Source organism: Ursus maritimus, unplaced genomic scaffold, assembly GCF_017311325.1.
Source record: "Ursus maritimus isolate PB19 unplaced genomic scaffold, ASM1731132v1 scaffold_19, whole genome shotgun sequence".
NCBI lineage: Eukaryota > Metazoa > Chordata > Mammalia > Carnivora > Ursidae > Ursus > Ursus maritimus.
Window position 1 is genome coordinate 54,206,080 of NW_024424341.1, and position 27,887 is coordinate 54,233,966.

General features: G+C 42.7%; 1 protein-coding gene across 3 annotated transcripts in view; it reads left to right on the forward strand.

The window, feature by feature from the left end:
- Nucleotides 1-27,887, forward strand: part of BLOC1S3 (biogenesis of lysosomal organelles complex 1 subunit 3) — a 43,039-nt gene that overhangs the window by 13,771 nt on the left and 1,381 nt on the right. For 2 of the 3 annotated variants that reach the window (XR_005835775.1, XR_005835776.1), the window contains exon 1: nucleotides 16,183-16,682. The gene's annotated coding sequence lies outside the window, so the exon portion shown is untranslated. Of the gene's footprint in view, nucleotides 1-13,833; nucleotides 13,943-16,182; nucleotides 16,683-27,887 lie in introns of those variants that run through there. The other variant, XR_566762.2, reaches the window with a different exon arrangement.

The window sequence follows — 27,887 nt, forward strand, 5'->3', positions numbered from 1 at the left end:
GTACAACTGTTCAAGCTGAGTCTGGTTCCGCCCTTTGGTATTCCTTGGTGCTAACTTTAAGGGGGGGATGACCCCCACGGGAAAACCAGTACCTGACGTTTGGAGCGTGTGATTTTCTAGATTTTTATTTGAGATCATTCTTGAATGGCTTTTCTCTTAATCACCTATACACATATCCCCTATACCGACTGAGCCAGCCAGGCACCACTAGTTTTGTTGTTGTTTTTTTAAATCAAAATTATAAAGAGTCAAATAGTTCCAAGGGCTGTTAATGAACACAGCATTCCCCTTTCTCATCTCCTGTTCCGGAGAGCAGGGTTTCTCAACATCTGCCCTACTGACATTTGGGTCCAATAATTCCCTGTTCTGGGGGCTGTCTGTGCATTGTAGAATCCCTGGCCTCTACCCACTAGATGCCCGTAGCACCCACCCTCCAGCTGTGATAACCAAAAATGTCTTCACGTCTTTCCAAATATCCCCCGGGGAGCAAAATCACACCTGGCTGAGAACCACTGCCCTAGAAGCTACCACTTTCAACTTGTAAAAAAATATAACTCATACTTTTAACTAATACGTTTACAGTATACATCTTGATTTGTCAGTTTTAGCCACTATCAGTGATTACCCACAATGGAAGATGAGTATTATTTCCTGTTCACGGACACCTCTGCCCACACCGCAAACACACCCTCCCTGGCTTCCCATCCCCCAGTGTATTTCATAGATGTGGCTACATCACATCACTGTGCATATGAAAACACTGCCCATGGCCAAGTCACGTTGTGGACTATGATGATCTTTTCCTTTAACAACTTTTTATTCTCCCTGGAGTTAGTCATTGCCTTGATTTTTCATCTGCTTGGGTTGCTACCTACTTACTGCTACTTCAACTCCAAACTGTAATCCAAATATATTTTTAAAAAGTTCAAGGAATTTCATCTTTTTTTTAAGCATAGTATTATTGTTGTAAATTGAATCATCCAGTTGCGCTAGAGAAATTTGTTTTTATTTGTTTAATTTTAAAGTTTATTTTAAAGGGTTTTATTTATTTGAGGGAGGAGAGCAAGGGGAAGGGCAGAGGGAGAGGGAGAGAGAGAATCCCAAGCAGACTCCGTGCAGAGCTGGGAGCCCATCATGGGGCTCAACCCCGTGACCCGAAAATCATGACCCGAGTTAAAATCAAGAGTCAGATGTTTAACCAACTGAGCCACTCAGGCGCTCCAAAAGTTTATTTATTTTTAAGTAATCTCTATGCCCAACATGGGGCTCGAACTCACAACCCCGAGATCAAGAGTCACGTCCTTTTCGGACTGAGCCAGCCGGGAGCGTTCTGTCCTGCTTCTGTCTGGACAGGTTACCCTCTGTGCTGCAAATCCTGGGACCTCCCTTTCTCTTTTTCCTAAGTTGCCCCTGTTTTCATGTGTCATATGAAATATAGCATTTTTGAGTTTATGCCCCCATTTTGTTGGAGCACATCCTCCAGTAGCCTCCTGATAAAGGATGTGTGGGTGGAGATATTTCAGCCTTGATTTCTATCAGTTAGGTGACTTTGGTAAATGACTTCCTTTCTCTTAGCCTGTTTCATAGCTATAAAATGGGAATGAATATTTTTGCTGTTTTGACAATGGAATGAAATAATGCACATAAACCTAAGTTATCTGCTCTGCACGTGTTGGCTGTTATTGTCAGACGTAGACCCGACAGAAGATCAACATGGTTTTAAAATTTTTAGTTTTAAATATTATTTTAAAAGTAATGCATATGCTCATTTTATAAAATTTAGAAAGAGGCTAGCTGTGTATTCTCCTTGTGGAATTAGAGGTGGTTGTTTGAGACTAACCACGCAAATGAGAACAATTAGGAAAGCTGGGTAAAATATTTTATTTTTTAGAAAGATTTCTTTATTGGAGCGCCTGGATGGCTCAGTCAGTTAAGTGTCTGCCTTTGGTGCAGGTCCCAATCCCAGGGTCCTGGGATCAAGTCCTGTATTGGGCTCCCTGCTCTGCAGGGAGCCTGCTTCTCCCTCTGCGCCTCTCTCTCTCTCTCTCTCTCTCTCTCTCTCTGTGTCTCTCGTGAATAAACAAAATCTTTTTTAAAAATAAAATAAAAGATTTATTTATTTAAGAGAGAGAGAGCACGAATGGGAGGGGCAGAGAGAGGGAGAGAGAATCTCGAGCTGACTCCACACTGTGCAGAGCCCGACATGGGGCTCGATCCCACGACCCTGAGATCACGATCTGAGCCGAAACTGAGAGTCGGCCCTTCAACCAACTGTGCCGCCCAGGTGCCCTGGATAAAATATTTTAAAAATAACTGTCTGGGGGCACCTGGCTGGCTCAGTCGGTAAAGCCTGTGACTTTTGATCTCGAAATCGCGAGTTCGAGCCCCACACTGCATGTCGAGATTACTTAGAATAAATAAATGAACTTAAAAAAAGCAAACGACCTTTACCAAGGTATTAAAAAAAAAAAAAAAGCAACAACAACACTGAAGACCTCATAGAACTACCAAGGCAGTGAAGAATTGCAGCACCAAGATTTGAGGGAGGAAAGAATCCAAGAAATCCAGAAATCCCAATCTGACATTTGGAACAACATTTCCCTTCAGGGGGGCTGAGAGTTTAAGAAGCGAACCAGAGCTTTCAACAAACCGTTGGGGCTGCGTCAAATAATGTAGTTCAAAGCTTTGGAAAGTACCCAAGGCTTTGGTTGGGACCCTGAGGAACTCTAATCCCGGAGTTAGGGTGAAGCGGAAGTACGCAGGTTTCACGGGTACTGAAGCCGGCTCTCAAAGGCTGTCCATCCCTGGGAGGGTTAGGGCGCCACGATAGTTTAGCGCCCCCTAGTTCAGCCGCCTGGAAGAAGCCAAACACGCGCGCACACACAAAAACCCCACAAAACCCCCCGGTCCTCTTACCCTATAGCCCAGAGCCTCAAATTAGCCATACGTTTCTTTAAGCTACACATCCGGCGCTCAGCAAAATCAGGAATATTAGAAGAAAATCATGACCGAAACCGAAAGAAATAATAGGTTAAGGTACACAGGTCCCCATGTGACCAAGAGCATGGAAATAGTAGCGTTGTTTTTTTTTTTTTAATTGTGATAAGATATATGTATAACATAAAAATGACCGTTTTAACAATTTTGAAGTGCACAGCCCAGCGGCATTGAATACAGTCACAGTGTTGCCCTGACATCACCACTCTATTTCCAGAGCTTTCTCATCCCAAACAGAAACTCTGGACCTACTAAGCATTAACCCCCATTCTTCCCTACTCCCAACCCCTGGTGGGCTGTATTCTACCTTCTGGGTCTATGAACTTGCTGATTCCAGATACCTCCTACAGGTGGAATCGTAGACTATTTTTCCTTTTACGTCTGGCTCATTTTACTTAGCATAATGTTTTCTATTTCATCCATGTTGTAGCACGTATTATTTTCTTTATGTTTTGTTTTGTTTTGTTTTGTTTTGTTTTGTTTTAAGCCCTATGTGGGGCTTGAACTCACCACCCTGAGATCAAGAGTCACATCCCGGGGCCCCTGGGTGGCTCAGCTGGTTAAGCATCTGACTCTTTTTCTTTTTTTTAAAGATTTTATTTATTTATTTGACAGAGAGAGACAGCCAGAGAGAGAGGGAACACAAGCAGGGGGAGTGGGAGAGGAAGAAGCAGGCTCCCAGCGGAGGAGCCTGATGCGGGGCTCGATCCCATAACGCCGGGATCACGCCCTGAGCCGAAGGCAGATGCTTAGACTGAGCCACCCAGGCACCCGTAAGCATCTGACTCTTGATGTCGGCTCAGGTCATGATCTCAGGGTGGTAAGATCAAGTTCCGTCCCTGCCGGGCTCCGCGCTAAAAGTGTGTAACATAAAATGTGGACTGTATTTAAGTGGATGGTTCTGTGGGGTTATGTACATTCACATCATTGTGAAACCATCACCACCATCCATCCCTAGAGCTTTCTCAATGCCCCATACTGAAATTCCATACTCATTGGACAAAACTCCCCATCCCTTCTGACCCCCAGCTTCTAGAAACCACCATTCTCTTTCTGTCTCTATATCTTTGACTACTCTCGGTACCTCGTGGAAGTGGGATCATACAGTATCTGCCCTTTTGTGCCTCGCTTATTTCGTTTAGCATATTTTCAAAATCCGTCCGTGTTGTAGCACGTGCCACAGTTTCCTTCCTTTTTAAGGCTGAAGAACATTCCATCGTATGCATGCGTCAATGTTCACAAGGGATATTGGTCTGTGGATCTGTTTTCTTGTAGAGTCTTTGTCTGGCTTTGGTATCAGGGCAATGCTGGCCTCATAGAATAAGTTAGGAAGTTTTTTCCCTCCTCTAGGATTTTGGGAAGAGTTTGAGAAGGATTGGTATTATTTCTTCTTCTAATGTTTGGTAGAATTTATCAGTGAAGCCGTCTGTCCAGGGATTTTCTTTCTTGGGAAGTTTTTGACTACTGATTCAATCTCCTTACTAGTTACAGGTCTATTTGACTTTTCTATTTCTTCCTGATCCAGTCATGGTAGGTTTTGTGTTTCTAGGAATTTGTCCATTTCATCTAGATTGCCCAGTTTGTTGGTGTACAGCTGTTCATAGTGCCCTCTTATCATTCTTTTTATTTCTGCAAAATCAATAGCAATGTCCCGTCTTCATCTCCGAGTTTAGTGATTTCAGTGTTTTCTCTTTTTTTTTTCTTAGTCAATATAGAAAAGCATAATTTTGTTAATCTTTTCAAAGAACCGACTTTTGGTTTTACTGATTTATTATTTTTCTCTTCTCTCTTTTTCTCTGCTCTAATCTTTATTTTTCATTTTCTTCCCTTAGCTTTGAATTTAATTTGTTCTTCTTCGTCTGGCTCCTTAAGTTATAGTTAAGTTGTTGATTTGAGATCCTTTTTTCTTTTTTTTACTATTTTTAAGTTATTTATTTATTTATTTGTCAGAGAGTGAGAGCACAAGCAGGGGGAGCTGCAGGCAGAGGGAGAGAGAGAAGTAGATTCCCTGCTGAGCAGGGAGCCCGATGCGGGGCTCGATCCCAGGACCCCGGGACCATGACCTGAGCCGAAGGCAGATGCTTAAGTGACTGAGCCCCCCAGGTGTCCTGTACCTTCATTATTTTTTAAGAAGCAAACTAGGAATAGAAGGAAACTACCTAACCTGGTGAATAGTCTCCAAAAAACCTCAACTAGCATCATACCTAATGGTGACACATTGAGCGCTTTTTCTATGAGATTAGGAACAATACAGGATTTCTGCGACGATCTCTTCTAGACCGTTTTATGGCAGGTCCTAGCCAGTGGAATAAAGTAAAAAAGTAAATCAAATTTATGAGGCTAAGGAAAGGAAGAAATACAGCTGTCATTATTTGCAGATGACAAGACCATATGTGTGGAAAATCCAGAAGAATTTAGTGATCAATTTAGTGGATTTTATATTTACATACCTGCAATGAACCATTAAAAAGTATTTTTTATAGATCAGATTTATGATAGCTGGAAGAGATGTCAAATATCTAGGAATTAGGGGCACCTGGGTGGCTCAGTTGGTTAAGCACCCAACTCTTGATTTCCACTCAGGTGGTGATTTGAGGGTCCTGAGATGGAGCCCTGCGTCAGGCTCCACATTCAGCGAGGAGACCTGCTTAAGATTCTCTCCCTCCCTCTCCCTCTGCCCCTCCCGCTGCTTGTGCTCTCTCTAAATAAATAAACAGATAAATAGAATTTAAATATATATACATATATATATATGAATATGTGTATCTATAGAAATTAATCAGAAGGAAAATCTGTATGACCTCCTTTCCTTACAGAAAGCCATAAAACTTGACTAAGGGAAACTTTTAAAGACCTAAATTAAAGGGGAATATACTTTGTATCTCTCTAGTGTAGACCACACACATCAGTTGGCAGGTTCAGTGTTATAAAGGAACTCTCACCAAAGTCAGTGCAATCCGCAACAAGATCCAAGCCAATGCTTTTGCGTAAATTGACGAGCTGATTGTAAAACTTACGTAGTAATGTGAATGGCCAAGAACATCTTGAAGAGAAACTCTACTGGATAGCAAGAATTATTGCAAAGCTATATAAGACAATGTGCTGTTGGTGCAACAACAGAGGAACAGACCAAGTGGAACAGAATAGGGTTCAGAAGTAGATGCTCACAGATACGGACACTGAAATTATGACAAGATTACATTACAGGTTAGTGGGGGTGGCAGGGAGATTATCTTTCAATATACCAAGTGGGGCACCTGGGCGGAGCAGTCGGTTAAGAGTCTGACTCTTGATTTCAGCTCAGATCATCTCTCAGGGTCATGAGATTGAGCCCCACATTGGACTCCATGCTGAGCGTGGAGCCTGCTTGGGACTCTCTCTCTCTCCCTCTGACCCTCCCTGCCCCCCCTGCTCACATGTACTCTCTCAAAAATAAATAAATAAATAAATAAATAAATAAATAAATAAATAAAATTTAAAAATAAACCAAGTGGCTATGTGCATATGGGAAAATGGGAAAATTGTTCCTACCTCACACCATACAGAGAAATCATTTCTCCTTGGATTATGGATCTAAATATGAAGTCAGACTGGTGAGGCATAAAAACTTCTATGTAACTTAGAACAATGTCTTCATGGTGTGGAGAAAGATTTTTTCCCCACCTTCATTGAGATATAACTGACATGTGATATTATGTACGTTGTACAGCATGATGGTTTGAGATATGTATATATTGCAAAAGGATTACCCCAGTACGGTTAGTTAACACCACCATCACCTCACATAATTGCATTTGGGACAGATTTCTTAAACAGAAAACAAAAAGCATAAGCCACAAAGGAGGATATTTGCAGCATACACGACCCACAAAAAGCTTGTATTTAGAAATAGATAGATGATAGATAGATAGATAGATCTTTTTTTAATTGAGTAAGCTCCATGCCCAACATGGGGCTCGAACTCATGACCCTGAGATTAAGAGTTGCATGCCCCACGAACTAAGCCAACCAGGCATCCCAATAAATACGTCTTTTTTTTTTAAGAGTTTATTTATTTATTTATTTATTTATTTATTTATTTATTTATTTATTTGACAGAGAGAGCACAAGCAGGGGGAGTGGCTGGCAGAGGGAGAGGGAGAAGCAGGCTTTCCACCGAGCTGGGGGAGCACGATGTGGGTTCTCTCCCAGGACTCTGGGATCATGACCTGAGCCAAAGGCAGACAGTTAACAGTCTGAGCCACCCAAGCGCCCCTAGCTGTATCTTTTTAAAATGCAAACAAGCCAGGATGCCTGAATGGCTCAGTCGGTTAATCGGTTAATCGGGTAATCGTCAGCGTTCAGCTGAGTTCGCGATTCCAGGGTCCTGATCCAGTCCCGCATTGGAGCAGGAAGCCTGCTTCTCCCTCTCCCTCTGCCCCTCCCTCTGCTCATGCTTGCTCTCTCTCTCTCCCTCACAAATAAATAAAATCTTTTTATTTTTTATTTTTTTAAACATTTTATTTATTTATTTGACAGAGAGAGAGAGCCAGCGAGAGAGGGAACACAAGCAGGGGGAGTGGGAGAGGAAGAAGCAGGCTCCCAGCGGAGCAGGGAGCCCAATGCAGGGCTTGATCCCAGGACCCTGGGATCATGACCTGAGCCGAAGGCAGACTCTTAACCGACTGAGCCACCCAGGAGCCGCAATAAAATCTTTTTAAAACATTATAAAAATAAAAATAAAATGCAGGGGCGCCTGGGTGGCGCAGTCGTTAAGCGTCTGCCTTCGGCTCAGGGCGTGATCCCGGCGTTCTGGGATCGAGCCCCACATCAGGCTCTTCTGCTAGGAGCCTGCTTCTTCCTCTCCCACTCCCCCTGCTGTGTTCCCTCTCTCACTGACTGTCTCTATAGCAAAATAAATAAATAATCTTTAAAAATAAATAAATAAATAAAAATAAAATGCAAACAACCCAGTTAAAAAATGGGAACCAGATTTGAATAAGCACTCTATGAAAGAGGAAATCCAAGTGACCAGTAAACATATGAAATGTTTTCAACCTTATTTTTTTCTTTAGAGAGAGAGAGAGTGCATGCGCGAGCAGGGTGGGGGTGGGCAGAGGGAGAGGGAGAGAGAAAATGCTAACCGGGCTCCACACCTAGTGCAGGGCCCCATGCAGGGCTCAATCCCTGCACCCCTAGACCATGACCTGAGTCAGACACCTAACGGACTGAGCCACCCAGTTGCCTCTCGACCTTACTCTTAGTGGGAAATTATACAAATTATAACCGGAGCGAGACGCAGCTACACAGCCCCTAAAATGGTTCACCCTGAGATTATTGACCATATCAAGTGCAGTCGGGGATGTGGAACATCCGGAATTTTTTTTTTTTAAAGATTTTATTTATTTATTTGACAGAGATAGAGACAGCCAGTGAGAGAGGGAACACAAGCAGGGGGAGTGGGAGAGGAAGAAGCAGGGTCCCAGTGGAGGAGCCTGATGTGGGGCTTGATCCCATAACGCCAGGATCATGCCCTGAGCCAAAGGCAGACGCTTAACCGCTGTGCCACCCAGGCGCCCCGGAACATCCGGAATTCTTAAGCTTCGCTAGTGGGCATATAAATGTGCGGGATCGAGGAACCTGGCAAGTACCTCCTAAGACTGGAGATACGCCTACTCTGTGATCACTCCATGTCACTCCTGGTTGTCTGTGAGTGCACGTGGGCTCCAAAAGACACGAGAGTGCTCCTAGATAAATCATTTGTGACAGCCCCAAAGCGGACACAACTCAATCGATAGTTGGATAGCTAAATAAAGCGTGCTGCATTCACACAACGGAAAATTACACCGATGAGCAGGGATGACCTTCTGCGCACCCAGCGTGGATGAATCTTAGAAACATCACGTTTAACAGAGGAAGCCAGAGATAAAAGTGTGAGCCCACTTACATGAAGTTCAGAACTGGACAGAACTATTCCAGAGCACGTTGGAGGTCAGGACAGTGGAAAACCAGAGAGGAGGCCTGGGGGACGACTTGCAGGAGGGGAAGAATCTGGCAAACTGTCACTACCTTAAGTCTTCGTATGGCGAGAGCTTAAGGATTTGTGCTCAATTTTTTACGTTAAAGATTTGTGCACTTTGGTGTGTGGGGGGGATGGTTTTATAAAAAGTTAATACATCAGGGGCGCCTGGGTGGCTCGTCGTTAAGCATTTGCCTTCAGCCCGGGGCGTGATCGCAGCGTCCTGGGATCGAGCCCCGCATCGGACTCCCTGCTCCGCTGGGAGCCTGCTTCTTCCTCTCCCACTCCCCTGCTTGTGTTCCCTCTCTCGCTGGCTGTGTCTCTCTCCGTCAAATAAATAAATAAAATCTTAAAAAGAAAAAAAAGTTTATACATCAAGAAATCCAGAAAGAGAATTTTATGAAACGAAGGTGAAAATCTCCCTTCTTTCTCCATCGCATTCACCAAAAGTGACCCCCCAATTAAAAATGTGGTAGGTTTTCTTCTCTATGCACATGGAAGTATGTATATAATATGTAATAGTATATATGTATGAAATATATGTAATGGTATAAATTACATGTTATATATTATACACACATGTTATACATGTGTGCATAAGTATATGTATGTATACATATACATATAACACAACATATATACATATAATATACATTATATATGTAATAGTATATGTTGCACATTACATGTTATATATGCATGACATATGTGACATGGTATTTATACATATATATGTGTATAAATATGTATATGTATAAATATGCATCAATAACATGCATAATATGCACAAAATCTTTAGAATATACATTATATATACATATACGTATAAATAGCATATATATAATATATGCATATATTATATGTGTATAATGTACACTATATATATGTGTGCATATATATATGTATAAAATCTGGAGGGCACGCAGCTTGCTGTTCTGCACGTGCCTTTTACCAGTATGCATGTATCTTGGGGATGGTTCTGAGCAGAATAAACCGCAGACCCACCCTTTGTACAGGCTGCACAGTAATCCATCCATCCACTGGCTACACTGTATTTATTTAGTCATTCCTCCATTGATGAACATTCAGGATGTTTCCTGTTATGTGTGACTACAAATAGTGCTGCAACCAACATCTTTGGACATATTCATTTCCCGCACGTGTATCTTGGAAAGCCATAAATTTCCAGAAGTGGAGTTTTGGATGGGTCAAAGGGTGTGTGCATTTTATATTCTAGCAGCTGCTACTTTTTAGAAAACGTGTTCCATGTTCAAAGAAAAGTAAGCTAGGAAATAAGAAAATGGGAGTGTGGCAGGGCTAGTGAAGGGAAGGACTGGTTGGTTCTATCTCCTTCCCCAGAGACTCGTGGATATTATAAACTGCAACATGATGTCAGTGGTCCAAGTGAAACTGGGCTGGGAGGGATGGTGTTTAAGGACAGCGGAGCTCTGGCCACTCTGCGGGGTCCCCAGCCGGCATCCCCCAACGCTGGGCCTGGCGTGGAGGAGATTGTCCTAGGGGAGTAGAGAGATGGGAGCGACCTTGAGGAGGAGGGGCAGGTGAAGAGGTTGGAAAGGGAAAGATGCGCTGCTCCCGCCTCTTCTACTCGTGACTAGAACTGTCCTGCCCCAAATGGGCATCAGGTAAGACGCAGTCTCTTTCTCTTCCAATCTGGATCCTCCCCGACCCAACCTCTAGGCTTTTCTGTTCCCCAGCTGTCCCATCCACAGTTCCAGCTCTTCCCTGTCCCTCTGACTCAACAGTAGGGAGGTGCTAAGGGGTTGAGGTGCGGGAATCACCCCGGTCCTCTCGTCCCCACTGGTGGTGACCATCTTCCAACTAAGATTTCCTCCTCCAGGGGCAAAGACATCATCACCAAGATGTCTTCAACAATTGACAGGAACCCCTATTATATTGTTGGCAATGTACTCAGACCCCACAGACCCGGTAGGGGCTGTCCTGCCATGTTGAAATCTCCCACTATAGCCCTTTGTTCTGGCATTGAAAGTTATGGTGCAAAGTTGTGAGAGAGAGAGAGAGAGAGGGAGAGAGAGAGTTGTGTGTGTGTGTGTGTGTGTGTGTGTGTGTGTGTGTGTTTAAAGTGCCACCTGCGTCTGGGACTACTAATAGGTCAGACAGACATCTGGGGCACAGTCCAGTGAATAGGACAGGTTCCGTTTGTTTGTTTGTTTGTTTGTTTGTTTGTTTGTTTAAAGAGAAACAGGAGGCTAGGGGTCAAGCCGTGAGACTGGCCCAACTAAAATGTTGGGTAGGTGTATGGGAACAGGGATAGGGCTTAGAACACACAAACATTCAGGTGTTGAGGACTTGGGTCCTGAGTCTGGGGGCTTTCTGGAGCCAGGCAGTGTTCTAGAATCAAGGACGGCGCTGGGCAGGAGCAGGCTGGAGGAGTCTGGGCAGGGAACGCTGTGGTCCTGGGACCCGGCGTCTCCTTCGTCCTCAGGCCTTTACGTGAAGCTTCTCGGTGGCAGTGGGCGCAGAGTGCTCCTCTCGGGGGTCACCCTGCAGGTGCCTAGCCAGAGTGGGCAGCTCAGAAGGGGAGGGGCTCTGGCAGGGGTAGGAGCTTGAGGACGGTGGAGGCTCAGGGGCTTGGGACGGGGGATGTTTCAGAGAGGGCGGTGTAACTCGGCAGGGCTTCGGTGGCGCCGCTCTCAGAAGCGGTGGTTTCTCGCAGGGGCGTGGCTTCGGAGCGTGGCCCCGCGAGACCGCCCATTGGGGCGTGGTCTCGGGGGAGCTCTGAGACCCAGGGGCAGCGCCGCAGGTGGGTGGGATTCTGGGAATCTGAGAGGGTCTGGGAGCTTGGGCGGGCGGGGACAGGAGTTCTTTTCTTTTCTTTACCCCCTTCCTGACCAGACACATGCAGTACGGTCTGCATGTGTCTGGTCATATTCCGAAGACTGCTCTGCAGATGTGGGACACACTCGGTCTTACCTCCCAAACCTCTGGGTGCCTCAGCCACACTGTGCAGGTGCCTTCGTGGGCAGCCATGTGCAGAGAGCTGGACATTCCCTGGCCCAGCTCCGGTAGTCCTCAGAAGTGGGGGAGATGGGGCGCCTGGGTGGCACAGTCGTTAGGCGTCTGCCTTCGACTCAGGGCGTGATCCCGGCGTTATGGGATCGAGCCCCACATCAGGCTCCTCTGCTATGAGCCTGCTTCTTCCTCTCCCACTCCCCCTGCTTGTGTTCCCTCTCTCGCTGGCTGTCTCTCTCTCTCTCTCTGTCAAATAAATAAATAAAATCTTTAAAAAAAAAGAAGAAGAAGAAGAAGCAGCAGCAGCAGCAGCAGCAGCAGCGGGGGAGATGTCCAGAGGAGGGAAGGCCCCCATCTTGGGCTGGGGAGAGAAGAGAGAAGGAGACAGAGGGACCCAAGGGTGGGCTGTTCCTGGCCCCTGGTACCTCTCTTTCCCAGAGTTTCCTGCTGCTCCTTCTCTTGTCCATTTGGTTTCTCTCAGTCGCTGGGAGTAAAGTGTGAAGCTCGGTGAACGAGCTCGTAAAACGCAAAGTTCTTTCAAGCCCTTGAAGAGGTGTGGCCACGTGTCTCCCCTCCCCCACCCAGGGCCAGGGCTGCTGTTAAGCAAAGAAGTCCCACACACGTGGGAACAGAGGGACAAGCAGGCCAGTGGAACAGAACTAGACCCCCGAACACCTGGGCACTTAGTGACAACTGGGACATCTCAGCCTCTGACAGAAAGATGGAGCTTTTAACATATGGTGTTCAGACCACCAGATAGGCATTTGGAGAAAAACAAAATTACATATAGATCTAAAATTGTAGTGGGGATGCTTGCAAAACCTTGTGAATATTTTGAAAATCGGTGAATTGTACACACTTAGAGGGTGAATTTTAAGGTAGGTGAATTGTATCTCAATAAAAATAATTTTTCAAATAGAGACCCCCACCACACCAAGTGTATTGATGGCTGCAACTTACTTTGAAGTGCATTGAAAAGTTAGGCGAATTAACGGATGGATAGAAGGATGCATAGAGTGGATAGAAACATGAGAAGACAAAAATGGTAAAGTGTTAGTAATAGAATCTAAGTGGCAGACACGTGGGTGTTCGCTGTACACTTCTTTTAACTTTCCTGTGTGTTTGAAAATCTTCATAATAAAATGCTGGGGAAAATTCACGGGCAGTAAAATCAAATTTATAAACAAAACTTCTTAAGCAAGATTTAGAAATTGGTTAAGAAAATGTGATCCCATAAGCAAAGTAAAAACGTGACAATCTCAGAAACAAATTTTTACAACTCACATCACACACCAAATGTTTATCTCCTTAATATATAAGAAAAAACCCATAAGTCCAGGTTTTAAAATGTGCTAAAGAAGTGAACAGACGGTTCACAGAGAAACAGGTGTGAATGGTCGTTAATTATATGGAAAGATGCTCAACTTTGCTCCTAATAAAAACAATGCCGGGGCGCCTGGGTGGCGCAGTTGTTAAGCGTCTGCCTTCGGCTCAGGGCGTGATCCCAGGGTCCTTGGATCGAGCCCCGTATCAGGCTCCTCCTCTGGGAGCCTGCTTCTTCCTCTCCCACTCCCCCTGCTTGTGTTCCCTCTCTCGCTGGCTCTCTCTGTCAAATAAATGAATAAAATCTTTAAAAATAAAAAAAATAAAAACAATGCCAATTGAAACTTCTCTGAAGTAGCCTTTCTCCCCTATAAAATTGGCAAAAAGTCATAAGCTGGAAAACACACTCTCATGCATTGCTGGTGGGGCATGCCAAATGATGACCTTCGTGGGGAGAAATTTGACAAAAGCTAGCTAACAAAACAACGTGCGTTTATTCTCCCACTTTGCAACGCCCCTTCCAGGAATATACTGTGAAGACCCACCTGTGCGAACGGAGCCATGGGGCCGGGGAGCAGAGTCGAGCCAGATACCTTCAAAGAACAGAAAGGAGGCCCAGCATCTCTGGAACAGGTGGGGCTATTTTTAACTTTATAGTTTGAAGACCAGTATCCATATACTATTCATCTAGATTTACTGCTCATTAATATTTGCTTAACTTGCTTTTATCTCTCTCTGTGCATATGTGAGGAGGAGGGGGAAGAATGACCCATTTGAAAGTAAGTTGAGACGTCTAAATGCTTTAGCGAGTAATTCCTAAGAACAAAGACATTATCCTAAAGACAACAAGGCAGTGATGGAATTTAGGAAATTTATCATGGACATGTATTTTTTTTTAAGATTTTATTTTTAAGTAATCTCTACACCCAACGTGGGGCTCGAACCTACAGCCCTGAGATCAAGAGTCACCGGCTCCACCAACTGAATCAGCCAGGCTCCGAGACATGTACTATTTTTAATACACAGTCTATATTCAAAAATGTCCAAGTGTCTCAAAAATGTCTTTTTTAGCCTTGTTTTTTCCTGTCCGGGTTCCAATCCGGGATCACACATCGCACTGAGTTGTCCTGTTTCTTTAGCCTCCTTTAATCTACGGCACTTCTCGTCGCTTCTTTGTGCTCTGTGACATGAACGTCTTTGAAGCAGAACTGTTTTGAAGTTGAAAAACACTGTGAATTTTGTGGAATCAGGGCTTTATTATTGGAATAAGATCTTACACAATTGCGGATGATGGTGGGGAAAGAAGGTCCAGAGAGGGGAGTTGAGGGAGAAGTGGAAAATCACCAACCAGCCCTCTTGAATCACTGGCACAAGTGCACAAGCCAGAGCTTTCTGGAAAATCTGGGAAGCTGGCATATCTTGCTGCTGGAGTGGGATCACGAAGGACAGCTGATGAGGAAGTCTCCAGAAGGCTGTTGCCTCTGCATCCGGTGGTGGGCCTGGGGTCACCGTTGGTCAGCAGGGCAGAAAGTTGAGATGAACAGAGCATGAGGGGAACAGGTCACAAGGTCCTGTGCCTTTGTCTGTCTGTGTCTCACTACAGCGGAGAGCAAGAGTGAGCTGGAACCCACTGGCACATTCATATTTGTCTCTTGCCACATCTGAATAGAACCACCACTCAGAAGCAGTGACCAAACTTCCCTTCCTCCGTTGAGTTTTCATGTGGTTTTCTCTGTGGCCTGCTCTGACCTTGAACCACAAGGGAAAACGGATTCTCAGAAAGGTGGGTGCAGCCCAGCCCAGTTGACCCAGTACAAAATCACCAGAGAAGTGTTCCCTGTTTCCTCGATTCCCTAGAAGAGCCTCTGTGAGATCGGTTATTGGTTAAGTGTCTGGAAGATTTCACCAGTGAGACCACCCAGGCCCAGATTTTTGTGGGAAAGTTAATTTGGAGTTAAATTTCTTTAATAGATATAGACGATTCAGATTTCCTATTTTTCCTTGGGTCGGTTGTGGTTAAGTTTTATTTTTCAAAGAATTATCTACTTCGGGGCGCCTGGGTGGTGCAGTCGTTAAGCGTCTGCCTTCGGCTCAGGGCGTGATCCCGGCGTTCTGGGATCGAGCCCCACATCAGGCTCCTCTGCTAGGAGCCTGCTTCTTCCTCTCCCCTTCCCCTGCTTGTGTTCCCTCTCTCGCTGGCTGTCTCTATCTCTATCAAATAAATAAATAAAATCTTAAAAAAAAAAAAGAATTATCTACTTCATCTGAATTTTCAAATGCATTGACATGAAGTGGTTAATATTCAAGGGATTTGTTGAGTATATTAACCTTGTATTTATTTATTTTAAAGATTTTTTATTTTTAAGTAATTTCTACACCCTGCGCAGGGTTGAACTCACAACCCCCGAGATCAAGAGTTTCATGCTCTACCAACAGAGCCAGCCAGGCGTCCCTATCCCTTAAAATTTTTAAAGGCTTGATCGGTGACCCGGAATACGGTGTATTTTGGCAAATGGGGCATATGTAATGCCCTTCTTTATCCCCGATAACTTTCCTTGCTTTGAAGTCCGCTCTGTCTGAAATTAATACAGGTGGATCTATTGGCAACACACGTTACTAAAGATCCATTTAGTTCCTTTTACCCAGGACACCATGTCTGGCTCTCAGGAAAAACTTACAAGGCATTTACCAAAAGGAAAAAAAAAAAAACCAATTTGATCAGAAGCAGACATGGCAGGGATGTTGGAATTACCAGACTGGGAATTTAAAACCACTATGATTCATATGCTAAGGGCTGTAATGGATAAAGTAGACAGCATGCAAGAACAGATGGGCAATGTCAGCAGAGAGACGGAAATCCTAAGAAAAAATCCAAGAAGAAATGTCGGAGGTGTTGGGGGGAGAGGAAGCATTCTAGTCCTGTGATTAGCGAGCTGTGGCACTAGACTTCGAGCTTCCCAAGTGTTTGTTTTTTTCTCCCCTCCCTCTTAAGCAGGGGAGGACAGCTGGAATGGGCTGGAAGTGGGGATGTCCCTCCCCGTCGGTGAGTTAGGTTCCCGTTAACTAGTTTCTCCTCGGGGTGAGAGCCTCGTTAAGAACAGAGTGCTCTGCTGAATTTCAAAATAGTCCTTTTTCTCCTCTTCCCGTCAGAATCACAAGTGGATTTTTCTGTAATATTTACTCTGGGAACCCCCTTGAGCTCCTGGAGGCAAACCTCATAAAATCGTGGGGTTCCCCAAGGACTGGGGCCCCCTGGGGTTTTTGCCTCTCAGAATTGTCCACATGGAGCCTCCTGAAGTTTATCAATGAGTGTTCTGGTTTTCCTGCCCCGACCCCGGTTCCCACAGCAGTTTCTGTCCACGAGTCGGCCCTGGTAAGTTATTCTCTGTATTCGCCGGTCAGTCTGTCCAAACCTGGGGGCAGTGGTTTGTCCCGTGTCCTCACCTCTCTTAAGGATCCTAGTAGAGTTGTCAACTTTTCAGTCTGTTCAGCTTTTTATTTGGTGTTAAGATGGAGTGGTGACTTCCAGGTTCCTTTCTTGTGAAACTGGAAAGCAGGAGCTACCTTAAAGGGCTATATCCACTTGGGAAAAAATGTGTATTTTGCGGTTATTGGATGTAGTGATTAATTGCAATGCTCAAACCTATATTTTTTTCTGACTTTTTTTGCTTGTCTTATCAGTTACTGCACGAAGCATGTTAAAATATCCAATTATGACTGTGAATTTATCTACTCCTTTTAGTTCTGTCAACTTTTGCTTTATGTTTTTTTTTTTTTTTTGCTTTATGCTTTTAAGATACGTTATTAGGTGCGTGCAAGTTTAAGATTCTTCTACGTTCCTCATCATTTTAAATTTTGATATGTCCCTCTTAACTCTTGTAATACTTCTATCTAAAGTCTACTTTGTCTGATATTAATATGGCCACACCAGCTTTCTTTCTTTTATTTAGTATTTGCATTGTATGTATTTTCCCTTTCTTTTACTCTAAATTCATCTGTGATTTTGTATTTAAGGTAAAAAGAACGGGGGTGCCTGGCTGGCTCAGTCAGTGGAGCATGCAACTCTTGATCTCAGGGTTGTGAGTTTGAGCCCCGCTTTGGGCATAGAGACTACTTAATTTAAAAAAAAAAATGTTTTTTTCACATAAGAAGTATAGGGGCACTGGCTGGCTCAGTCAGAAGAGCATGTGACTCTTGATCTCGGGGTTGTGAGTTTGAGCCTCATGTTGGGTGTGGAGATGACTTAAAAATAAAATCTTAAAAAACCAAAACAAAAACGTAAGAAGTATATCATAAGATCTCGTTTTTAATCCAGTTTGACAATGTTTTCCTTTCATTGGAGTGTTTATTTTCATTTCATTTAATATATTTAGGGATATGATGTTTGAGATTACCGTGTGTGTTATCTATTGCTGTGTAAGAAATCGCCCCAAAATTTACAGGCTTAAATCAAGAGTAATCATTTCTATCTCTAGTTTCTGTGGATTAAGAACTCCTGAGTGGCTCATCTCTATGACTTAGAATTCTCTACATGCCTGCCAACGCTTGCTACTATCTGTCCTTTTAATTATAGCCATCCTAGGGGGTTGAAATGGTATCTCATTGTGGTTTTGACTTGCATTTTCCTAGTGACTGGTGATTTTGAGCATCTTGTCATCAGCTTATTGGACACGTGCATATGTTTTTGGAGAAACGTCTACTCAGATCCTTTGTCCATTTTAAAATTGGGTCCTCTTTTTATTATTGAATTGTAAGAGCTCTTTATATATTTTAGATACAAGTCTCTCATCAGATCTATGGTTTGCAAATATTTTCTTGCATTCTGTGTGCTCTTTTCACTTTCTTTGTGCTATGCTTTGAGCACAAACCTTTTTTAATTTTAACGAAGTCCAGCTTATCTATTTTTCCCTTTGTTCACTTTCATTTCTGAGGCTGTTACTGCTGATGTAGAATTCTAGGGTAACAAGTTCTTTTTCCTTTTGGTGCTTTAAACATGTTATTCCATTGTCTTTTGGCATTTGCTATGAATTGAATTGTGCCCCCCCCAAAAAAAAAGACATGTTGAAGTCTAATCCCCAGGACTTCAGAATGTGACCTTATTGGGAAATAGTGTTGCAGACGTAATTAGTTAAGATGAAGTCATATTGGAATAAGGTGCACCTCTAATCCGATATGACTGGTGTCCTTATAGAAGATGGCCGCGTGAAGTCAGAGGCAAAGGAAGAAGGCCATGTGAACATGAAGACAGAGATTGGAATTATGCAGCTGCAAGCCAAGGAAAGCTACCTGTCGGAAGCTAGGAAGAGGCAAGAAAGGATTCTGTCTCTGCTTTCAGAGAGCAAGGTCCTGCTCACACCTTGATTTCAGACTTTGTAGCCTTTAGAACAGAGACAATAAATTCCCATTTCAAACTACCTACTTTATGGCACTTTGTTACGGCAGCCCTGGGAAGCTGATATGCCACATAGTTTCCATTGAACATTTAGACATTCTTCTTCTTTTCCCCTTGAAAGTGATGTGACTTTGTCTTTTTGGGTGCTATTATTTTTTGTTTTCTTTGGTTTCAGTACTTCTACTAAAATGCCTAGGTGTTTCCCCCCCCTTGGTTTTTATAGTGTTTGGGGTTCACTGAGATTCTTTAATCTATGAGTTGGTGTTTTTCATTCATTTTGGAAATTTCTCAAAAATCGCTTTTAAAAAAATTGCTTCAGGACCCATGCTCTCTTTTCACTCCTGAAGCTACTCCAGTTATGCACATAATGGATCATTTAACAGTGTCCACATCACTCAGGTATCTCTTTTATGTTTTTTCCCCTCCCATTCTTTTGTTTGAAATCTTCATTATGGGTAATTCCTATTGACCTGTCTTCGAGTTCACTGCCCTTCCTTTCTGTTTTCAGTAGTTTCCTGTTAAATCTAATGAATGGATTATTTTAAAATCAACATTATAGGAACACCTGGCTGGTTCAGTTAAGCATCTGACTTTTGGTTTTGGCTCGGGACATGATCTCAGGGTCGTGAGATCGAGCCCCACGTCAGGCTCCACACTCAGTGCAGAGTCTGCTTGAGGTTCTCTCGCTCCCTCTACCTCCCCCTGTGCCCCTCCCCCTGCTCACGGGTCTCTCTCTCTCTCTCTCTCTAAAGTAAATAATAAATAATATCTTTAAAATAAAATTAAACATCATAGAAATATAATTTACATATAATAAATTGCTCACACTAGATGTATATGATTCATTGAGTTCTGAAACATATATACACTTGTATGAGCACCGCACAAATCAAGTTATAGGACATTTTTTAAAAAGATTTTATTTATTTATTCGACAGAGATAGAGACAGCCAGCGAGAGAGGGAACATAAGCAGGGGGAGTGGGAGAGGAAGAAGCAGGCTCATAGCGGAGGAGCCTGATGTGGGGCTCGATCCCAGAACGCGGGATCACGCCCTGAGCCGAAGGCAGACGCTTAACCACTGTGCCACCCAGGCGCCCCAAGGTATAGAACATTTTTATTATTCCAGGAGGTCCTTTCTTCTTTCCAGCCAATTTTCCTTAACTCTTCCAGGCGATCACAGATCTGGTTTATGTTATGATTGATTAGCTTTGCATAGACTAGAATTTCATCTAAGTGAAATGGTATCATCTGTACACTTTAGGGTCTGGCTTCTTCCTTTCAGCATAATGGTTTTGGATTCACCAGTGTGATTACCTGGATGTATCCTATTCCTTTTTATTGACTAGTGGTATCCGTTGTATGACTATACTGTGATTTGTTTCTACTTACCTATTAATAGACATTTGGATTATTTCCAGTTCTTTTGCTATTATGAGTAAATCTTCCATGCACATTTGTTCAAGTAAAGTCTTCTTGTAGACATATGCTTTCATTTCTCTTGGTCAAATACCCAAGAGGAAATCCTCAGTCATCGGATAAAACTATGTTCAACTTGACAACAAACTGCCAACCTGTTCTCCAAGGTGGGGTACAATTTTACGTTCCCTTCAACCATATGTGAGAGTTCCAGCTACTCCACGTTTTTGCCATCGTCCGGTGTTGTCAGTCTTGTAAAACTTTAGCCTTCCTAGAAGACATGTAGCGATATCTCTTTGTGGCCTTCATTTGAATTTCTCTGGTGATTTTAGATGTTGAATATCTTCATGTGTCTGTTGGCCATTCGTATATGTTCTTTTTGGAAGTGTTAAGGCTTTTGCTCACTTGAAAGTTGGAATTCTTTTTCAAGATTCAATTTATTTATTTATTTAACACAGAAAGTACAAGTGGGGGGAGCGGCAGGCAGAGGGAGAGGGAGAAGCAGGCTCCCCACTGAGCAGGGAGCCCGATGCAGGGCTGGATCCCAGGGCCATGACCTGAGCAGAAGGCAGACGCTTAACTGACGGAGCCACCCAGGCGTCCTGAAAGTTGGATTTTTTTTTTTTAAGATTTTATTTATTTATTCGACAGAGAGAGAGAGACAGCCAGCGAGAGAGGGAACACAAGCAGGGGGAGTGGGAGAGGAAGAAGCAGGCTCCCAGCAGAGGAGCCCGATGTGGGGCTCGTTCCCAGAACGCTGGGATCACGCCCTGAGCCGAAGGCAGACGCTTCACCGACGGAGCCACCCAGGCGTCCTGAAAGTTGGATTTTTTAAATATTTTTATTATTGGAGCACCTGGCCAGCTTAGTTGGTGGAACAAGCGACTCTTGATCTTGGGGCCATAAGTTCAAGCTCCACTTTGAGTGCAGAGATTACTTAAATAAATAATTTTTAAAACTCTTTTTGTTACGGATTTGTACAGGTAATTTATGTATTCTGGATTCAGCTTCTTGGCAGAAATACCTATTGCAAATATTTCCTACTAGCCTCTGGCTTAAGATGATCATTTCCTTAATTGTGTCTTTTGAAGAAGTTTTTAATTTTGATGAAATCCCATTTATCTTCGTTTTATTTTTAAGTTTGTTTGTTTGTTTGTTTGTTTTTTAGTAATCTCTACACCCAACATGGGTCTTGAACCCATGACCTCAAGATCAAGAGTTACTTACTCTTCCAACTGAGCCAGCCACACACAACCTCCCCTTTTTTCCTTTTGTGGCTAGTGCTTTTAGCCATCTGGTCTACAATTTCTTGCCTGTTTATTTTAAAAATAAAATCTTAAAAAGTAAATAAATAAATAAAATATCTTTGCCTACCCCAGGTTCACAAAGATTTTCTCCAGTGTTTTCTTCTAGAAGTTTTGTAATTTTAGCCTTTATACTTAGTTCTGTGATTCATTTGAGTTCATTACTGTGTGCTGGGCGCCTGGGTGGCTTGGTGGGTGGAGAGTTGGACTCTCGATTTTAGCTCAGGTCGCGATCCTGGGGTCCTGGGATCAAGCCCCGAGTCATGCCCCCAGCTCAGCAGGGGGGTCTGCTTCTCCTTCTCTGTCAGCCCCTCCCCCTCCACTCATGCTGTGTTGCTTACTTTCTCTCTCTCTCAGATAAATAACTAAAATCTTTTTTAAAAAATTACCGTGTGCTGTGTGAGCCAGGTTCAGTTTTGTTCATGCACATATCCAATTATTTCAGCACTTTTTATTGAAAAGACTATCTTCACCTCCCATGAATTATACAGACATATTTATAGAAAATCAACTTTGGGTCTATTTTGAGCTCTTTATTCTGTTTGTATGATCTATACCCTTCCACCAATATTACACTGTCTTGAATATTGTAGCTTTAAAGAAATTTTTGAAATCAAGTAGTAAAGCTCTCCATCTCTGATTTTTTTTAAAGATCTTATTTATTTATTTTTTTAAGTAATCTCTACACCCAGTGTGGGGCCCAAATCTACAACTGTGAGATCAGAAGTCACGTGCTCTACTGACTGAGCCAGCCAGGCTCAGAGAACCATCCCATCGCTAATATTTTAAGTCCTTGAATTTCTACATAACTTTAGAATCAGTTTGTCGTTTTCCCGAAGAAGATGCTGAGACTTTGATTGGGTTGATTCCTAGGCCCTTTATTCTGTGTCACTGATTGATTTTTCTGTCTTTTTGCAAACAGCACACTGTTTGACTAGTTGCAAAATAAATCTTGAAATTAGATAGTGTTAGCTTTGCAAGTCTGTTGTTTTTCGAAGTTGTCTTAACCATTCTTGGTCCTTTGTATTTCCGTGTGAATTTGAGATTTTCTACATTTGTCAATTTCTACCCAAAAAAAAGATAGCTGGGATTTTGATTGGGATTGCATTGAATCTATAGGTAAATTAGAGGAGAATTGACATCTTAACCATATGAGCTTTCCATCTCTCCATTTATTTAGGTTTTCATTAAATACTTTCATTAATGTTTTATAGTTTTCAGTGCCCACATCCTGCACATATTTTGTTAGCTTTAATATAAGTATTTTATGCTTTGTAATATTGTTGTAAATGATATTTTAAAATGTTATTTTAGGGGCGCCTGGGTGGCACAGTGGTTAAGCGTCTGCCTTCGGCTCAGGGCGTGGTCCCGGCATTCTGGGATCGAGCCCCACATCAGGCTCCTCCGCTATGAGCCTGCTTCTTCCTCTCCCACTCCCCCTGCTTGTGTTCCCTCTCTCGCTGGCTGTCTCTATCTCTGTCAAATAAATAAATAAAATCTTTAAAATAAAATAAAATAAAATAAAATAAAATAAAATGTTATTTTACAATTATTTTTTAGTAGTATCTAAAAATGCAATTAATTTCCTATGTTTACTTTGTATCTTACAACCATATTTAAATCACTTATTAGTGCCAGTACTTTTTTTTTTTCTAGAATACTTAGGATTTTCTGTCTACATAATCATCACAAATGGAATTTTACTTCCTCTTTTCCAATCTGTTGCTTTTTATTTCCTTTTTCCTGCCTTATTGCCCTGGCCAGGATCTCTATGAAAATATTTAATAAAAGTGTGACTGTAGACATCCTTATCCTCTTCCTGATCCCAGAGGGAGAGTGTTCAGTCTTTCGCCAATAAGTAAAATGTTAGTGTAGCTTTTTGTAGATGCCTTTTCTTAAGGAAATTTCATTCTGTTTCTAGTTGGGTAGGAATTTTTACCATGAATGTTGGATTACGTCACATTATTGTCATTTATTGAGATGATGTGGGTTCTCTCCATAATTCTAATAATGTGGCTAATTTCATTGATAGATTTATGATGGTTAAATCCACTTTGCAATTTGGAATAAATCCCAATGGTCATGAAGTGTTTTCCTTTTTATATGTTGCTTTAGTAGATTTGTTAATATTTTGTTAAGGGTTTTCGTATTTATATTCATGGGGGACATTTGTTCTATTTTTTTATTGTAATGCTTTTGTCTGATTTTGATTTCAAGGTAATGTTGGTCCCATAAAATGAATTGGTAAGCACTCTTTCCTCCTCTCGTTCTGAAAGAGTTTATGTAAGGTTGATATTACCTCTTACTGAAATGTTTAATAGGATTCAACTGTGAAGCCGTCTGTCTCTTACACTGTCTTTGTGGAAAGGTTTTTAACTATTAATTGATATCTTTAATAGTTATAATGCTATTGGGGCGCCTGGGTGGCACAGCGGTTAAGCGTCTGCCTTCGGCTCAGGGCGTGATCCCGGCGTTATGGGATCGAGCCCCACATCAGGCTCCTCTGCTGGGAGCCTGCTTCTTCCTCTCCCACTCCCCCTGCTTGTGTTCCCTCTCTCGCTGGCTGTCTCTCTCTCTGTCAAATAAATAAATAAAATCTTTTAAAAAAATAGTTATAATGCTATTAAGATATCCTATTCTGTGTCAGTTTTGGTAATTTGCATTTTTTCAAGGAATTTGTCCATTTCAACTAACTCGTCAAATTATTGGCATAATATTGCTCATAATATTCTTTTTCTATTCTTTTAATTTCTTTGGGAAGTGCAATGATGTCCTTTCTTCCATTCCTGAATTTAGAAAATTTTATCATTTATTTTCTTTATCTAATCTAATGAGAAATCTGTCAGTTTTATTAACTTTTTCGAAGAACCAACTTCTGCTTCTCCCTCTCGCTCTGCCCCCTCCCCACTGCTTGTGTGTGCAGTCTTTCTCTCTCTCAAATGGATAAAATGTTAAAAAAAATAAAGTATACTTCTTGTAGGCAGCCTACCGTTCATAACAGATAGTCCAGCTTGACAACATCTGTCTTATAATTGGGTGTTTCCATAATTTAGGTTCAATGTGATTATTGGTCTGGTTAGGTGTAAATTTGTCGTCTTGATTTTTTTTTTTTTTAAGATCTGTCTTACGGGGTCCTTGTTCCCTTTTTCCACCTTTATTTGGATTGAGTATTTTTTTATGATGCCATTTGATGTGCTTTTATTTTTTTTTTAAGATTTTATTTATTTATTCGACAGAGATAGAGACAGCCAGCGAGAGAGGGAACACAAGCAGGGGGAGTGGGAGAGGGAGAAGCAGGCTCATAGCGGAGGAGCCTGACGTGGGGCTCGATCCCATAATGCCGGGATCACGCCCTGAGCCAAAGGCAGACGCTTAACCGCTGTGCCACCCAGGCGCCCCCATTTTATGTGCCTTTAGGTTTATTAGCTAGAGCTCTTTGTTTCGTTCTTTTAGTGTTTGCTTAGAGTTTATGTTATAACAGTAACTTATCACAGACCATGTTCACGTGACCTACTAAAACTCACATATGGCATAAGAACCTTGCAACAGGACCTTGGCACGTCTCTCCTGACATTTGTGCTGTTGTCCTGCATTTCACTGTTACCTATGTTATACACTCCACAACAACATTGTAATTAATTTTGCTTAAAAAATCAATTACCTATTCAAGAGATGTGAATTAAAAAAAAAAAAAAAACCCAGCTTGTGTACTTACCCACCATTTCTGGTGGGTACTGAATAGTTACCATTTCTGGTGTTTCTCATCCCTTCATGCACATCCAGGTTTCCATCTGGTATCTTTTTCCTTCTGCTTGAAGGGCTTTCTGTAACATTTCCTGTTTTGCGGGTCTGCTGGTGATAAATTCTTTAAGCTTTGGAATGTCAAGAAAAGGCTTTTTCGCCTTCCGTTTCTTGAAGTTTTTAAATTTTTAAAAATTTGGTAAAATACACAGCACATAAAATTGACCGTCCTAACCACTTTTATTTATTTTTTTTAATTTTTTTTAAAGATTTTATTTATTTATTTGATGGAGAGAGAGACAGCCAGCGAGAGAGGGAACACAAGCAGGGGGAGTAGGAGAGGGAGAAGCAGGCTCCCAGCGGAGGAGCCTGATGTGGGGCTCGATCCCAGGACTCCGGGATCACGCCCTGAGCCGAAGGCAGACGCTTAACGACTGAGCCACCCAGGCGCCCCCGTCCTAACCACTTTTAGGTGCACATTTCAGTGGCATTAAGTACATTCACGTTGCTGTGCAACCTTCAGCTCCGTCCTCCCCCAGGACTTTTTTGTTATCCCCAATGGGAAACTCTGTACCCGTTAAACAACAACTTCCATTCCCTCCTGCCCCCCAGCCCTAAAAAGCACTATTCTGCTTTCTGTCCCTATGAATTTGACTACTCTCTATACCACTTCTAGGTGGAATCATACAGTATTTGTCCTTTCGTGTCTGGCTTATTTCACTTAGCGTAATGTTTTTAAAGTTCATCCGAGCTGTGGCGCGTATCACAATTTCCTTCCTTTTTAAGGCCGAATAATATACCGTTATATGGACATACCGCATTCTGTTTGTCCATTCATCTGCCGATGGATACCTGGACTGCTTCCACCTTTTGTCCTTTGTGAATAATGTTGCTATGAACCTTGGTGTACAAGTACTGTTTGAGCCCCTCAATTCTTTGGGAGCGTATAACTAGAAATGGAAATGCTGGATCTTATGGTAATTCTATGTTTAACTTCACAAGGAACCCCATACTAGTTTCCATGGTGGCTGCACCATTTTGAATTCCCACCACAGTGCACATGGGTTCCAATTTCTCCACATCCTCGCCACCATTTAGGTTTTTTTTTTCCCCTTTTTTGTTCTAAATTAATAGCCATCCTAGTGAGAGTGAAGTGATTATCTCATTGTGCTTTTGATTTGCATTTCCCCAATGAACATCTTTTTATGGGCTTATTGGCCATTTGTTTGTCTTCCTTAGAGAAATGGCTTTTTGTTTGTTTCTTTGTTTAAAGAGATTGCGTTAATAGAACAAATACAATTTTTTTGAGAAATGTCTTTTCGAGTCCCTTGCCCATTTTTTATTTTATTTTTATTTTTATTTTTTTTTAAAGATTTTATTTATTTATTCGACAGAGATAGAGACAGCCAGCAAGAGAGGGAACACAAGCAGGGGGAGTGGGAGAGGAAGAAGCAGGCTCATAGCGGAGGAGCCTGATGCGGGGCTCGATCCCATAACACCGGGATCACGCCCTGAGCCGAAGGCAGACGCTTAACCGCTGTGCCACCCAGGCGCCCCCGCTTGCCCATTTTTTAATCAGGTTGTCAGTTATTTTGTTGTTGAGTTATAATTTTGTTTTGTTTTGTTTTGTTTTGTTTTGTTTTGTTTTTTCTATTTTGTTTCAATTTGAAATCGTGGTGAGGTTAGAAACATGGGTATTTGTTATTGTGATCTGAGATGAAGACCTGAGCTGAGATCAAGAGTCAGATGCTTAACTGATTGAGCCATGCAGACGCCCCAGGGAGTTCTTTTTATATTCTAGATATGAATCCCTTATCACATGAAGCATTTGTGAATATTTTCGTCCATTCTGTGGGTTGTCTTTTTACTCTCTTGGTAGCGTCCTTTGATGCACAACAATTTTTAATTCAGGTGAAGCCCACCTGGTCTACTAACAGTCGAAACGTTGATCCAACCAATCTACCCCATTAACAGAATAAGGAAGAAAATAATTGGATTTCCATACAAGATATAGAAAAAGCATCAAGCTCATTTTATCACCCATTCCTCATAAAAAGTCTCACCAAACCAGAACTAGAAGGGATCTCCATGTGGCCGTGGCCCATATGAAGAGTCCCCTCCCCATCTGGCTCCTCTCTTTTTATCCCCAGTGACAGGGCTGCTTGGACACTTCCTGGCCGTGTGACTAGACAGAGTGACTGTCAGGGCTTGGGGATCTCATTGGTGCACCAGGACAATGACACCATCCATCTCCTGGGAGTGGTGGGGGAGGGTGGCCTGGTGCCAGGAAGCAAGGCGCGGGGCACAGTTGGGCCCATGCTTGGCCTGGCACACAGGGGGCTTCATGGATGGTGGCTGGGAGCTCTCCCAGTCCGCCTGATTGGGGTTCGAATCTCAGCCCCTGCCTCTAACATACTGTCCCCCAGCTGGTGCCTGACCTACCGAGTCTGCTTCCTGCCTGAGATAAACAGTTCCTCCTCCTCCTCCTCTTCCTTATTCTTCTTCCTCTTTTTCCTCTTTTCTTCTTCCTCTTCCTTTTCTTCTTCCTTTTCATCGTCGTCTTCCTCTTCCTCTTCTTCCTTCTTCCTTTTCGTCTTCTTCTTCCTCTTCTTCTTCTTCCTCTTCTTCTTGAGATAGAGGGGAGAAGGAGAGAGAGGACACAGAGCCCTACACAGGGCTCAGTCCCACGACCCTGAGATCATGACCTGAGCTGAAATCAATAG